This window comes from Cucurbita maxima, unplaced genomic scaffold (assembly GCF_002738345.1).
Source record: "Cucurbita maxima cultivar Rimu unplaced genomic scaffold, Cmax_1.0 Cma_Scf00010, whole genome shotgun sequence".
In the NCBI taxonomy this organism is placed as follows: Eukaryota; Viridiplantae; Streptophyta; class Magnoliopsida; order Cucurbitales; family Cucurbitaceae; genus Cucurbita; species Cucurbita maxima.
In genome coordinates this window covers 823,850-841,095 of record NW_019272026.1, presented here as the reverse complement: position 1 = coordinate 841,095, position 17,246 = coordinate 823,850, and the positions used below count along the sequence as shown (strand labels likewise).

The window sequence follows — 17,246 nt, the reverse complement described above, 5'->3', positions numbered from 1 at the left end:
ATTGGCTATATGGATATAACTTTGAGAGAGTGTTCAACTAAAGATTTGAAGGAAGCGTGTTTGATCTAAGTAGAGTATTTTTTTTTTTTATATTAATAAGTGTTTAAAAATAGTTTTAATTGGGATTATGCGGAGATAGCTTAGTTGGAAAGTTCGAAGGTCTCATGTTTTATCAACACTCGGTGCACATTAAAAAAAATAAAAAAATCAAGACTTCGTAATTTAACAAAAGAGTGAGTTTTGTGCTCGAATATTTTTTTTTATTAATTTTAAAAGAATTAAAAAGGTCGAAAACAGTTTTGTACTCGATTGACTAAATTACGTTATTGCTAAGCAAGGATAACTCAGTTGGGAGAGTGTTAGACTAAAGGTTTGAAGGTCACGGGTTCGATCCACATTCATTGCATATTATTAAAAAAATATTTTCTTTGTAATTTTAACATAAAGAGTGAGTTCTATTTTTCGTATTGATTTTAAAAGTATTAAAGAGGTCGAAAACAGTTTTGTACTCGATTGACTAAATTACGTTATTGTTAAGCGAGGATAACTCAGTTGGGAGAGCGTCAGACTAAAGACCTGAAGGTCACATGTTCGATCCACATTCATTGCATACTATAGCTCAGTTATTGCTAAGCGGGGATAACTTCGGTGTGTTCCTAAGAAAAGAGGTCAATGAATGGATAGTGTATGCATCTATACTTATCATAAAATGTGAAGTATTCCGAAGTAAATGAACATACAATATGTATTAGATCTCTATACTTTTTATCTTAAATCATTCATGTGACATAACCCCACACATCATTCACATATTACTCTGAGTAACATAACCCCACACATCATTCACATATTACTCTGAGTAACATTTATGCAGTAGCTTTCATACATTCATCAGTCATAACATTACTTAGGAGTTGTGTATGAGAAAACTTTTCATTATCGTACTATAACATGACATCTCATACATGTATATCATTGTAACATGAGTTTTCATCGTAACATGAGGTATCATTATACATCTCATGTCATCACAACATGTTACATCATCATCATAACGTATCATAGTATCATAGTGCATCACATCATCCTAACATATCAAAACATTATAGTATGTTACATCATCATCTCAAGGTGAGATAATGTTATTGTATTTATTTTTAAGGTATATACCTTTATTAAGGTGAGTTAATGTTAATTATGTAATGAATGGTTAAAAAAAAAATTTGATCGTCGAAAAGGACGTAAAAATTTCAGAGAGGCGTCGGAGTTTACATGCTCCAACCGAATTACGAACCTCACCCCGTACGACGCTCCCTCCAAAAGAAGTTGCCTGCACATAAAGAAAATAAGACTTCAACAATGGGTCATACTCGGTCACTGGGCAATAAATGAAAATTATTTAACTAAATAGTTTAATTCAAGACCTCAATCATACAAATATAGACATGGTGATGACTGAGAATGACCACTTATGCTCTTGTTGAGAGTTGAACTCAAGACCTCTTGCTTACGAAACAAGTGCTCTAACCAACTGAGCTACGAGAGCCATTTTAGGAAGAAGATGTATCGAACATTGAAACGACAAATAAACAAAAATATGTGAAAATTTAGGGTCGTTACACCCAACAACCCGAATAAAACTCTGATACCATGATAACTTTATTATTTATGTTTTGATATCTGTATGAATTATGTGATTCATGTGTTTCTTTTTTATGCTCGATTAGAAGGATGGATTGCATTCGGAAATTATATTACTATGTTTGTATGGATTCTAACAGACTAAATAAAGTGACATACGAGGACCATTCCTTATCATTCATTGATTAAATGCTTGATAGACTTGCTGGAAAGTCACATTATTGCTTCTTAAATGGTTATTCAAGATACAATCAAATTACAATGAGTCCAGAAAGTCATGAGAAGACCACATTTACATGCCCGTATCGAATTTTTGTCTTTAAACGAAATGCCTTTTGGGTTTTGCAATAGTACAACAACATTTTAATGATGTATGATGGTCATCTTTACTGACATGGTGGAAGCGTTCATAGAGATATTCATGTATTTCTTCTCGGTTTATGGATAATCATTTGAAACTTATTTGTGCAATTTGGAGAAGGTTCTACAAAGGTTGTGTTGCAGTCCTGTAAACTGGTGCGTATACCTTTAATAAGGTGATATAATGTTAATTATGTAATTAACGTCAAAACACCTGAGATACGCTGGTACTTCTTTCCATATAAGAAATGCGCATGAGAATATTAATATAAGAATAATATCGAGCCAAATAAGATAGTCAAATATTGACAAAATATATCTAAGGACATGAATTGAAAGCAATGCGCTCTTGTTGAGAGTTAAACTCAAGACCTCTTGCTTACAAAATAAGTGTTCTAACCAACTGAGCTGAGAATGTATCGAACGTTAAACAACAAATAAACAAAAAAAAAATTAATTACTAAATCAAATTAATGTTATACATTAGTTTATAATAAATGGTAAATAATGCTCTTGAACTCAAGACCTTCGGCTTACTAAACAAGTGCTCTAACAACTGAGCGACAAGAGCCACTTGAAGAAGAGGATGTATAGAACATTGAACAACAAATAAACAAAAAAATTAATTACTAAATCAAATTAATGGTATACCTTAGTTATGTACTCAAACCTCCAACTCACTAAACGAGTGTTCTAACCAACTGAGCTATAAGAGCAGAATGCAAATAAGAACATACCAATTGTAAAATCGCCAAACTGACCCCATGAATAAGGAAAATGGGAAAGAGAATTAAAAGACTATTACAGTTAACATTATACAAAGAATCCGATCATAAAATACAAATCAAATAGACTTCTTTACACAAACGAGAAAAATAAGCAAAATATTAATTTTTACTTTTACGGGAGAAACCCAAATCAAATAAAGCATAACCCAATCCAATATTATTGAAGTAAATTCTATCTTGATTATTGATTTTGAAGTTCATTTTGTAGTCCTTAAACTTCCCACATTGATTGGGGAGGAGAACAAAATATTCTTTATAAGGGTGTGGAAACCTTCTCGACGACGCGTTTTAAAGCTTTGAGAGGAAGTCCGAAAAAGAAAATCCAAAGAGGACAATATCTACTAGTGGATTTATTATTTCAATTTAATAAATTAATGACATAACTTTTAAGGTTCTAATACCGTGATAACTTTATTATGAAAAAAATTTGGAATGTACCCGAGTTGTGTCAAAAAATTCATTTGGACCAACCTTAAAATTTTAGGTTGATTAAGTTGGAGACATAGCAGCTCGAATAAGGTTATGAAACCACGATAACTTTATTATTTATATTTTAGTATTTATGAATTGGATCTCACCGTGTTTTAATATTTTTCATCTCATTTAAAAAAGGAAATTAATGAAATATTATTTTGAAACTATTTCAAGGATTAATAACTAAAATAAAAAATTTTAAAATGTCATTATATAATTGAAACATATTTTAAAGTTATGAGGTAAAATTTAAACCTAAAGATCAATGATACGATACTCCACATCATAATTATTCAATGAAAAAAAAAATAAAAATAAAAAAAAAATCGCTCTAAGGCAAGAAAGAATAATGTTTTTTTATAAATTTTGCCTAGAAGAAAAAGAAATATTTAATCTTTTTTTATAAATTTCTTAATTGAGAAGATTAATATTTTTCATAATAATCATACGTGACTCGATTTTAATATTGAATGAATTATGAACTCTTGCTTACTGAGTATTTGTCCTTTAGTTTGCATGAGTGAGAATGACTCTTGTAGCTCATTCAATATGTTTGTCATTTTGAGAACTTGACCAAATACAGAGCTAGAAACATAATATCACGAGATGTGATTCACTCATTTTCACATGAGAAAAGTAGATGAGTTGTTTTCTTAAGTACTAATTTCGGGACTTGAACAACGAGGTCTTAGAGAATAATGTAAAAGATAATGTTCACTCACCCTCTCATTAAAAATTTGTTCATTAGAGAATCAATGATAATGTAAAAGATGTAATTACAAGGGTAAAATAAACTTTTGACCAAGGTGTAATTATGAACGATTCGTAAAAGATTGAGTTGTTTGTAATGATTATATCAATGAACATAACTTAGTACATAAGAGTGCAGGTCTATAGTGGGGTGACTTATAGTTAATGAATACAAATTGATTAATTATAGAGTTTAATAAATTAGTTTTGTTTTTCGATTGGTCTATAATATCCCTTGCTATGATACAAAAAGTAAAATTTAAATTGAAACTTGTGCTCTTGTTGAGAGTTGAACTCAAGACCTCTCGCTTACGAAACAAGTGCTCTAACCAACTGAGCTACAAGAGCCACTTGAAAAATAGGATGTATCGAACATTGAAACGACAAATAAAAATACCAGAGACATATTTCTAAAGCGGTGCTCTAACCAACTAAACTACGAGAGCTACTTCAAACTAAAAACATACCAATTCTAGAATCGCCAAACAAGTAACACCTAAGCAACCATATCTGAGGACCCTGATACCATGAGAACTTTAATAAGGAAAACAGGGAAGAGAATGCAAAAGACTGCTACGATTTACATTCTACATAGAATTGGATCAAAAAATACAAACCAAAAAGACATCTTTATACAGACAAGAATAATAAGCAAAATACTAATTTATCTTTACGAGATAAATTCAAATCAAATAAACCCTAACCTAATCCAATATTATCGAACTAAATTCTATCTTGAAGTTTATTTGATAGTCCTTGAGCTTTTAAAAAATATTTATTTATTATTTTAATTTAATAAATTAATGTCATAACTTCAATGAGGTATTTTAGAACATTAAAAGTAGGACTGTACTCGAGTTAGGATGAAAAAATTCTTTGGACAACTCTGAAATTTCAGGCTGGTTAGGTTGGAGACCCAACGACCCGAATAAGGTTTTGATTCCATGATAACTTTATTATTTATGCTTTGATATTTGAATAAACTATATGTAACGTTGAATTGGATCCTCATATTATATTACATTATTTTACAAATTGTCACCATCATTTTTTTTGTCTTTATTTTAATGAGAACGTCCACAAATAATTATTATATCAACCTTAATTTAGAAAATCGTATAAATATTAAATATAGAATCAATTTTGGCCATCATCATAAACTTTCAATTTCATCAAATTGAACGGATAATTTTTTTTTCACCATATTTGCAAGGAAAAGAAAGTTGCATAATTCTATATCATTCGACATCATTAGAGTATCGTTAATTTGAGTATAACTCCGTCGATAAAATACATAATATTAGGATAAAGATCAATGCTACGATGTTCCATTCATAATTATTGAATGAAAAAAAAAAAAAAACATAAAATCGTAGTAAGACCATTCTTGTTTTGACCTTTTAAAAGTGTGTTCAAATCTCCCCGCTCCATGGAAGAGTTAATTCTTACAATGTCATCACAAATCTCATAACATTAAAAAAAAAAAAAAAAAACCATGACGAAAGATTTGATGGCAAGAACATGAAGAACAAGAACAAAAAAAATACCCAAAACAAACTTTACCAAGGCACCTAATATAACAAATCCCTAGTATTATTTTCAACCTGCAATGGTCTTCTCCTTTTTCAATCTATTCAGAGTCTTCTTTCGAAAGGCTCCCACAAACTTTGACCTTTTGTTCAAATTGTAGCAATGAAGATGTTGTGGAATGTGAAGAACTTCTACATAGTTGGAATATTTCAAGGAGTCTTACAAGCAACAAAGGTAGAATTCTTGCTCTCGTATTTATTGCTTTTATTCCGTTCTTAATAAAATCAAAACGGTTCTCAATGTTTCAGCTATATGGATGAAGAGTTCATTCCTTTCATATAATTTATGACCATAATTAGCGCCTTAAAATAAATTAAAGAAACACCATACCTCTAAATTATCATCCACCCAAAATTTATAACCATCTAAGAATAAATGGAGTTTGATTCTATTAAACTTACGCGGTTATAACTATACATAGTAGGAGAATCCTCTGTTATTAGAGTTGTGTCTCCTGATTTTCTGGTTTGTTGCCATGGATCAAGAACCACGCATGTAATATTCATTGTACACATCTCCTATATATATATAAATCAGGTCGTTACCCATAGAGGTTATATAGAGGTCATTGCGTCATTCAACTTAAGAAGGTATTAGAGCCAAGGTATATTGATATGAACCAAAAGACATCAATCATACATGGAAATCAACCTAAGGGAAAGTATGAAACAGATTACCTTGATGATCAAGATCAAGAGTAAAGAAAACTCGTTTCTAAACTCGTGATTTTAATCTCAAACAATTCGATCAACAAGGTAATCCGAATCTTACTTCCCTTGTAGTGGTTCCTTATCTTATCATTTGGTATTAGAGCCTCAGGCTCAAAATCGGATATATGTTTCCTTTGTGTTTCTTTTCAATTTGTTTTTAACTTTATAGTTTTTAATCGACCCAAAATAAAAAAAAAAAATCCAATTTGGACTCTACTAAAAAATTTGAGAAGTGAGAATGAGAGCTTCATTTGTGTACATGAGTGCAAACAGAGTGGCTTAAAATTCCTTGAGTGTATACACATGAGAGAGTTTTGTGAGGTCCTTTGTATTTCCATAACTTATTTTTTGCAGTAAAGTTTCACAAATAGATTCGAGGACGAATCCTCTTGAAGAAGTGGAGAATGATATGAACCAAAAGACATCAATCATACAATATACTTCAACGAAGATGTGAAGAAAAGATTGTTATCTCCAGGCAAGAACATTGTTTGAGATTCGAATCACGAGTTTAGAAACGAGTTTTCTTTACTCTTGATCTTGATCATCAAGGTAATCAGTTCCATACTTTCCCTTGGGTTGATTTCCATATCATTTGGTATCATAGCTTCAGGCTCAAGATCAGATATATGTTTCATTGCGCTTATCTCTTTTAATTCTCTTATAATTTTTTTTCCTCAGTTTGGGTANAAAAAAAAAAAAAAATCTTATGTTCTTTAAAGTGTTAGATCTGGATCCTATCAACACTTTGTTCTTCTTTAAGATCTTCTAAATCAATTTTCTTGTTGGTAAATTGATTAGATTTTGCCAATCAGAAGAAAAAAAAATCATTGAAAGAAAGAAAGCTTATTGATGTTAAATGTCTTTCTTTTTTCCTCTTGATTATTATATGTACTCTCATATGTTACTACGTCTAAATTAGTCCTTAATCATTTTCTTTCTTTAATTCGTTTCTTTGTCGTTATTCAAATTGCTCCTTCAATATCCTTGTTTATGTGTTGAGTGTGTTGTCTATTCACTTTGACTTGCACTTAGCTCTATAACATAGCTTGTCTCACATCCAAATTTGTTTTTTGGAGTGTGATTTGTGTGCGCTCAATTGTGAGGGTGAGTTTGTAAGGGAGTGACACATTGATTCGAGTGTTGAGTGCTAAACACGAGTGAACTACATTTACGAGTGAATACACGTGAGGGAGCGCTTGTGAGGTCCTTTTTTTTCTTTTACCTTTCTTTTGTAGCATGGAAAATTCAGACGACAATACTGACATTACTGATGCATGATTGAGAGAAGCACAACAATGAACCATGGAAAGACTAATTCGAGGAATAGAAGAGTTGACTGATCGAATCAGAAGACTGGAGATTCAAAATCAAGCTCGATAGAGGATTCCACTACCTACGCCCTCAACCGATACATATGAGAGCGACAATTCTGATCACCACGAGGATAATCCACATGCGGTTGGTCATGGCTTGATGTGAGGGAGAGACTATGGAAGAAGGTATCATAATTTACAACAACGAGTTCCTTATGATGATAGAATTGATCGTAACGTGGGGAGCATCAAATTAAAACTTCCCAAGTTTTATGGCAAAACAGATCCAGAGGAGTACCTTGAATGGGAGAAAACGGTGGAGTCGGTGTTCAACTGTCATAATTTTAGTGAAGAAAAGAAGATATTGTTATGCATTGCTCAATTCAAACAATATGCTCAAATTTGGTGGGATAAACTGATGTCAAGTAGGAGAAGTAACCTTGAAGCACCAATTGATTCATGGTACGAGTTCAAAGAGTCCATGAGGAAGCGTTTTGTTCCACAATATTTTCAATGGGACATGGATACATTAATGGATCGACTTGATCTCGATGAGGACATGGAGGCTCTCATGGCGTGATTTCTTAATGGGTTAAACACAGAGATTACATACAAGACTGATTTACAGCCTTATTCTAATATTGAGGAGTTGTTGCACATTGCAATTAAGATCGAGAGGCAAATCCAACGAAGGTCAAAATGGTATTCTTCTAAAACTTTTCCCAATTCTACTTCTACATGGAAAAATGATAGTAAGAACATTGATTATAAACATAGAAATCAAGATATTAATGAGAAGACTCAAAGCTAAATTTGAGAAAGGGGAGAGTTCTAGAATAGGGAAAGAAAAAGTAGAAATGTCTAATGTTCGAAATAGAGATTTAAAGTGTTGGAGATGTCAAGAGAGATTGCCCAAATGCAAGAATTATGGCCATCAATGAGGGAGAAATTGTTACGGATGACGAGGCACATGACGACATAAATGAGAAAACTGATGAGAGTGAGGAGTTTAGTGAAGAGAACCCTACACATATATCTTTGGTTACTGGACGAGCTCTAAACACCACATTAAGGAGGACGATCTAGACTAATGGGAGAAATTATTTCGAACTCGGTGTCTTGTTCAATCTGTACCTTGTAGTGTTGTCATTGATAGCGGTAGTTGCACCAATATTGTGAGTTCCATTCTGGTCAAAAGATTTAATTTAAAGACACAACTACATCCACGACCCTATAAGCTTCAATGGTTGAATGATCATGGGGAAGTACAGGTAACTCAACAAGCTCTTGTTTCTTTTACTATTGGAAAATATGTTGTTGATGTTTTATGTGATGTTGTATCCATGCATGTTGGAGATTTTAAATGTAACCTAAAGTAAATAAAATGTCTTAAAATACAATTACTCTAAATGATAACCCACCCAAAATTTATAACAATCAAACTTCATTCTTCTTTCATGTGGCATGAATTGAAACATCTTTTGATAATTTTGACAACCTTTTCTTCATCTCTTCGCTGAAGTATATTGTATGATTGATGTCTTTTTGTTCATATCATATATTCATTAACAATGTCTACCATACATTCTTGTTCCTCCTCCTCTTCCCCATCCACCATCTCCAACACGATCTCATCTACCATGGCGTTGACCTTTGCCCTAATCCCTCTCCACCACGCTATCTGATAACTCTTTAAAAGTAAGTCATATCAAGTCTTTTTGTATGTAATATGACACTCTTATTCACCATTTTCTCATTATTTACCCTATTTATTCTACTTAGTGAGCATGAAATCTTGTCTTGCGGTCCAACATGAAAAAAATATAATTTGACATAAATCGATCTTAATTGTACATTTGATTGAGTTATGTGGTAAAATTTCAGACATTTATATTGAACCATGAGGGAGTAGCAAATTTGAAAATAAATGGGAGATGACATGGAAATTTTAAATCTACATCAGTAGTCCAAGTGAGTCATTGATTACTAAAGGAGGAACATCCTATGTGAACAACTTATTCTTTTTCAGTCCTAAATGAGAACCCATGCTCAATATAAAAGGAAAAAGAAACCAAGTAAAGGGAGCCACACTTTGGAAGAAAAATCGAATTACGCAGTAGCAGCCTTTGCTGCAGTGAACTACTGCAGAGAAGAAGAAGAAAACCCTAATCCAGCAGCGGTTGACAGTAGAAAGAAAAGAAGACCGACAAGGATTGATTAGGGCAAAGAGGTGGACGTGAGAGCTCAAGAGACAGAAACTTCCATTGATGAACGGGATAACTCTTTATTTCCTTATTCTCTTTTCTTATTCCATCAATTTTACATGATGAAGATGTGGATTCCTCTATTTAATTCAGTTTGTATGGAGAACTAAACTTTATAGGGGAGGCAAGAAAGTTTTATATAGTTTAAGTATGTTGACGGTATGATTTTAGTTTATTAAAGAGTTGTTGTTAATGATTTACATGTGTGTTTAATTAGCTACTTTACATACATAGTTGTTCTCTTATTTGGGAGAAGAGAGGAAACAATGAAATCCTCTTTAATACTCTAGTTCTATAGCAAGGAGACTTGAAAGGTAATAAAAGGGTTAGGAATAATTCTTCTACTATAGCTTAGTTAATAGAAATTATAACCAAATAATCACCATTCAGACCCTCATAAGTGGGCTTGGGAATCTATTAAAAGAAACTAAAATCTATCACAGAACTCAACAACTTATCTATTTAATCTCTTTTAGCTGAACCTTTCTCTACTTGATTTTCTCTACATTTTCTTATCATTTTCTACTTTTCTATAACAGTGACACTCTGTTTTAGTTTTGTTTAAGTAATTAAAATCACCCACACCCATTTGAATGTTACCGAAAAACTCAATTAATTTCCAACGATAAAATTAACCAAAAAGATAGGAATCGATAATTTACTTATTACTTGCTACTTGTGATAGTGTATACTTGCACTTATTCTTGTGAATTTTACATCATTTTATTATATACATCCACAAGTGATCACTATCACCATCTGTCTCACCAAGAACAACTTCATCATATGGCGCACCCAGCTCCTCCCCTACCTACGAAGTACAAAGCTTATGGGCTACCTTGATGGCACCATTGTCGCATTTGCCAGGCTGGTCCCTTCTTCAACCATTGTTGGTGATGACCTGATCTCTAACCCGACCTATGATCGGTGGTATGATCATGATCAACAGGTCCTTAGCGGCCTTCTCTCCTCCATGTCTGAGGAGGTTCTTCACGATGTGGTTGACGCTACTATGTCTAAGGAGGGTGGGATACCCTACCGTGGATGTTTTTGTCGTCAACTCGTGCTCGCATTGTTCAGATCTGTGTTGAGCTCGTCACGTCCAAGATCAATGGGCTGGCCGCCGGCTGTAATAGCCAAAATAATAATAATAATAATAATAATAACAATAATAATAACAAATAAACAAATAAAAATAATTATAAAAAAATATATATGTCAAAATAATAATAATAATAATAATAATTGATAATTAAATAACTATAAAGGATTACTTAAAAATAAAAATAAAAATAAAATTTACCCACCTCTCTCCACTGACCTCTAGTCCCAACCCCATCCTCTTTCCTCAACCCTATCCTATCACACTTCAACCAAAAATAAACAGAAAAAAATGTCATAGAAAAAATAAAATGGTGTTTTGATGATCCAGATTTACCTGGAGAGATTTTGGTATGTTATAAAAAATCTATTTAGGATTAAATCTTCTTTCATATTTTACTATGTAATAATCAGATCCCATATTCAATTAATTAGATTTTCTTTTCCATTTCATAGTCTAGGTTGAATTCGGTTTGCAACATTAGTATAGGTTAGTATAGGTTGAATTGTATTTGCATAATAAACCATAGGGTAGTATAAGATATTCATTTCGGTTTTGTTCCTTTTCCTTTGTTTCAATAATGTTCTTTTCCTTTCTTTCCCTTGTAATCATTTTCTCTTTCACGAGGTAATAAAAGGCGAGTGTAAGTCGCATTTATGAACAGGGCCGATTTAATGTATATTCCGCATTTGAGGGTATAGTAATGACCTTAGATTAAATAGGTAAAATTTAGGGTCGTTATACCGGCTCTGCCTTGCGGGATGATGACGTGATCACGTATCTCCTAATTGGTCTTGACCCTGACTATGATCCCTTCGTCACCTGGATGACTACCGAGAGTGAAGCTCTCACGTCTGATGATGAGTTTGCACATCTAATGGCGTTTGAAGCTCGCCAACCATAACACCAGGCTGAACTTCAGTTAAATCCAAGATCTTCGGCTAATTATGTTGGTCATAGTGATCAGTAGAATAACCGTGGTTGTGAGGATTGTGGTTGTGGCCATTCTCGAGGTAGCACACCCTTTTATTCTGCTGGTGATCTTTGTGACCCTTCTGCTTGTCCTTCCTGCTAGATCTACGACAAAGTGGAGCATACTGTCATTCGCTGCTGGTATAGAATGGATGAGTTCTATCAAGATGAACTTCCTTGTGTTGCACTGGCGGCTACTTCCTCCTACAAGATTGATCCAAATTGGTACAGTGACACAAGCGCCACTAATCAAATCATCAGTGACCTAGATCGTTTCGTTGTGCGTGAACGCTACTATGGAGGTGAAAAAGTTCAAATCGACAATAAAGCAGGTTTGCAGATTTTGCATACTGGTCATTCTTCAATTAATACTATTGTTTGCTCTCTTGCATTGCGTAATATTTTGCATGTGCCTGAAATTTCCAAACATCTTTCCGTTCATAAATTTTCTCGTGATAATGACGTATTATTTGAATACCATCCTTGACATTTTTCCATTAAGGATTGACAGTCGAGGAAAAGTCTTCTGGATGGGAGGTGTGAATCTGATCTCTATCCTATCAAGTCATTTGATGTCAATGATCTCAAGCATGCCTTAGTGAACAGATCTATTAGTCACGCCCAATGACATGCACGTCTTGGAAATTCTTCATCTCAAGTAGTGAAGTCAATTTTACATCTTAATAATATTTAGTGTGCTAGTGAGTCACCTTTGTCAATTTATAATGTGTGTTAGTTAGCAAAAAGTCACCAATTACCATACACTAGTTCGTTTCATCGATCTTCGTCACCTTTGGAACTGATTTTTCTAATGTTCGAAATCCTGCACCTCCATTGGTTGGGGGCTTTAAATATTATATCAGCTCCATTGATAATTTTAATAAATTTTCGTGGATCTATTTGATGCATAATCGTACAAAAGCTCCTCGTATACTTTTGCAGTTCCAAGCTCATGTTAAGTGCTTCCTAGATACTAAAATCATGTAACGACTCAGATCCACCGCTAGCAGATATTGTTCTCTTTGGGCTTTCTCTTTCGGGCTTCCCCTCAAGGCTTTAAAACGCGTCTACTAGGGGAAGGTTTCCACACCTTTGTAAAGGGTGATTTGTTCTCCCCAACCAATGTGGGACATCACAATCCACCCCCCTCGAGGCCCAGCGTCTTCGCTGGCACTCATTCCTTCCTTAAATCGATGTGGGACCGCCCCTAAATCCACCCCCCTTTGAGGCCCAACGTCCTTACTAGCACACCGCCTCGTGTCTACCCCCCTTCGGAGAACAGCGAGAAGGCTGACACATCGTAACGACCCTAAATTTTATCTATTTATTCTAAGGTCATTACTATACCTTGAAATGCGGAATATACATTAAATGGGCCCTGTCATAAATGTGACTTACACTTTCCTTTTATTACCTCGTGAAAGAGAAAAATGATTACAAAGGAAAGAAAGGAAAAGAACATTATTGAAATAAAGGAAAAGGAACAAAACCGAAATGAATGTCTTATACTACCCTATAGTTTATTTTGCAAATACAATTCAACCTACACTAACCTATACTAATGTTGCAAACCGAATTCAACCTAGACTATAAAATGAAAAAAAAAAAAAAAAAAAACTACTACCCTATGCATGTGCCACAGTCCCGGGTGTACGATGCCGCCGTCGATGTCACATGGGTGCCTTGCCCTTATCTAAAAAAGTAAGGTAGCACGAGGCTTGAGTATTTCTAGAATACTCAGTAAGTGACCCCTTATCGGGATTTTGCAACAATCACACACAATGAAATGATGGGACCTATCGTTTCATTTCGTTTTCCCTACAGTGCTGTCCTAACAGTTAATCGTGGACGTGTACCATATACTCTACACACAACCCATACGTGAGAGTATGGGCTCACCAGCTAGTTCGCACGCCGCTGGGCCACTTTCCTTATTCGGTGGACATACTCTAGGAGCCCCTTATGCCAGGACCTGTTAAAACTAGAACCGTCACGGCAGCGCTATACAAAGCGTAACGATCGTTGTCCTCCCATTGGTTGTACGTGTTCGACCCTCGTGATGAGATAGGAGTATCCCCCCATATGCATGAACACACAATATGCATGAGGTCCCCACTAGTCCTACATTTAACATTAATGAACATAACCCCTTGTCACGTTTCATGCTTACATGTCATTCTCATTTTCATTTTTTTACGTATCATACATATTCCAATCGGGGTTATGTTTCCATGCAGTTTACCGTATTTCATGTCATACAATTCATGTTGTTTACATTCAAGTATTCCGTACAATCATGCCATAATCATTCAGGAACCATATATCGTCACATGCATATCATATCACATCAAAAAAAGCAGCATACATAGCATACATTCACATTCACATGAGTTCGTACTTAAGCACATTAAATTGGCATACAATTCAATGACACGTGCAAATCCACGAGCACGTGCCAACATACAACAATTAACGCGTAACCTACGACGGGTGAGCCACTTACCTGGTTAGCTTAAGTCGTTGTCACGTATATATTCTTATTGAAAGTTCGATTCCGTCCTTTGAAATCCAAGTCAACCTATGTGAGCCCATAACATCAGTTTCAAGTTTGAACTCTATAAAATTATTTCTCTAATTTACATGGTTAAAATTATGATATTTCCTAGACAAAATTTAATGAGTTTCATGCCATATTTCCTGTTTTATTTTTAAATTCTGTTCAACAACTCTTCCGTCAATCTTCCCATCTCCCTCTTTGTAATTATTTTACTTCTGTAAATAGACTTTCAATTCTACAAACATTTTTAATTCTATAAATAAGATATTCCTCTAATTCTATATTTATTTTCATAAACAGATATTGTTGGCCAATTTTGATCAATTGTTTGGCTACTATCTTACCTTATGGATCTACCAACTAAATTTTTATTGATTCTAAACTTATTTCCTATAACTTCCAATGCTAACAAAAAAATCTAATTAATTGAATATGGGATCTGATTATTACATGATCTAGTAAAATATGAAAGAAGATTTTGTTGAGTTTTATGTCCTAAAACTCATAGTTTATAAACAAAAACATATTCTATTTTCAATAAAGTTATTATTGTTGTTTATTCAGTAAAGATTGTTATGGAATAAAGTGAACTTTACGATCATTAATCTAAATACAATAAACAAAGAACACTTTGGCTAAAGTATGATTACTTGAACTATATGTAGAGACATAAGAATTGATCAAGTTCAAGTATATAGTCAAAATGATGTATAATATAAGAATAAGGCTAAGTACCTTATTCTGGAGACACTATGAATGCGGCCCACTTTTGTATATGATATAAACAATGTTATCACTAAAATTGTACATGTGGAGACATGTGAGTGGGGGTGTCCTATGCAATGAGTATTGCATAAGATTGGACCATAAACAAAATCACTCTCACTTTATAATGTCGTTTACCGTTGAGACTGATTTTCTTTTCATTCGATGACCTAGGTAACTCGATCTTAATCCTAAGCTAACCATGAACTTCTGTTTATTCGAAATTATCCTTAGATTTGCATGGGTAAGAGTGGCTCAAGTTTTTCGACTCAATAGGCCTCCCATTTTAGGGGTAAGACTGGGTAAATGGCTGAGGACGTGGAGTGCAAGATGAAATTCATTCCTACCCACTTTTAGGGATAAAAGAGAGGTAGTTCCCTTAAGTACTGACTCCGGGTCTTGAACAAGGGGCCCACCCTCTCATTGGCCTGAGAGGGATTTGGTTTACTGGTTGGACCACAAACCAATTGTTCATTAGAGAATCAGTGAGACATAAGAAACAAGAAGTAACTTCAGGGATAAAACGGTAAATTGACCCAACTTTAGTTAACGAATATATCTATAGTGAGAGGAGTGCAACTACTAGGCTATAGTGGAATGTCCTAGTAGTTAACGAATGTTGGTTGACAAGGTTAATGAGTTTAACCGGTTAATTTTGGATCGTTGGAGCCCATGATCTATAGATCCATTAGGTCCTTCTACTAGCTCATATCGGACTAAACCATAGAACAGTGTAACGAGTGAGTTCGAAGTGTTCGAATTCAAATCATGGAGAATGCACTACATATATACGATATATTTAATCGCATTTTTGTTTTATTTACAAATTAAACAAAAAGAGAGAATCTAAGATATTTAAATTAGATTTAAATATCTTAATCGAATATGTGTCAGAATTAATCGAGATTGACATTTGAATTAATATTAAATATTAATTAAATAGTTTAATTAATCATTTAATATTACTTTAATTTGAAATGAATAATTCAAATTGATTGTTGAATCAAAAGGAAGAAAATAAAAATGTTGACTTCATTTAATGATTTAATGGAACAATCCATGTCAGTGGAATTTTGAGGTGTCAAAATTTGGTTTAACCAAACTTGCATGCCAAATAAACCTCACGAATTTGAGTGGAATTTTGAGTGTCAAAATTTGGTTAACTCAAGCATGCATCCTTACCACATAATCCCAAACATTTGAGTGGAATTTTTAGTGTCAAAATTTGGTGATCTCAAATTCGCATGAACATGCAAACATGACTCTATAAATAGAGTGATCATAAAACATGTAAGATCTTCTTGTTGGTGAAAAACCTTGAGAAAAACCTCTCACAAACACTCTTTTCATATATACAAAATTCCTCCCAAGTTTAGTCAGTCACCGGATTCCACAATCCCGTTCTAAAGCTGCAGGATAGTGGAGAAGACACTAGTGGTGGTTCGAAACCGGTTCGTGAGGAAAAAGGAATTTGAACTACAAAAGGTTAGTATTCAAACTCATTAAGTTTTAATACTTATAAACATGCTAGTTATTTACTATAATTGATGTTCTAAAAGTGTCTAAGATTCAAATTGCTCCCGCATGTGTTATAGCACCATCAGATTTGATCTTAAATTGATTTCTTATAACTATGGAAGAAAAAAAATCTGAGATAGGATTTTACGGTAATAACAGACCAAAATTTCTCCAGGTAGATCTGCATCATATCCTTGTTGAAACACTATTTTTCTTTTTTTCAAATCTGACATTTTTTTGTGTTTATTTTTGGATGAACTATGATATTATTATGGTGGGGTTAAGGAAAGAGGAGTGGAGAGAGGTGGATAGATTTTATTTTTATTTTTATTTTTAAGTAATCATTTTTAATTATTTAATTATGAATTTTTATTATTTTTATTATTTTGACGTATATTATTTTTTTTTTTTTTTTTTTTTTTTTTTTTTTTTTTTTTTT

General features: G+C 33.5%; 2 non-coding genes and 1 pseudogene across 2 annotated transcripts; 1 reads left to right on the top strand and 2 right to left on the bottom strand.

Moving 5' to 3' along the window:
- Positions 1-1,472: 1,472 nt before the first annotated feature.
- Positions 1,473-1,546, bottom strand: TRNAT-CGU. The gene has a single exon. It is a non-coding gene; the product is annotated as a tRNA-Thr (tRNA).
- Positions 1,547-4,287: 2,741 nt separating this feature from the next.
- Positions 4,288-4,361, bottom strand: TRNAT-CGU. Its single transcript has one exon. It is a non-coding gene; the product is annotated as a tRNA-Thr (tRNA).
- A 7,385-nt stretch (positions 4,362-11,746) lies between these two features.
- On the top strand, positions 11,747-11,868 carry LOC111485841 (annotated as a pseudogene).
- Positions 11,869-17,246: the final 5,378 nt, after the last annotated feature.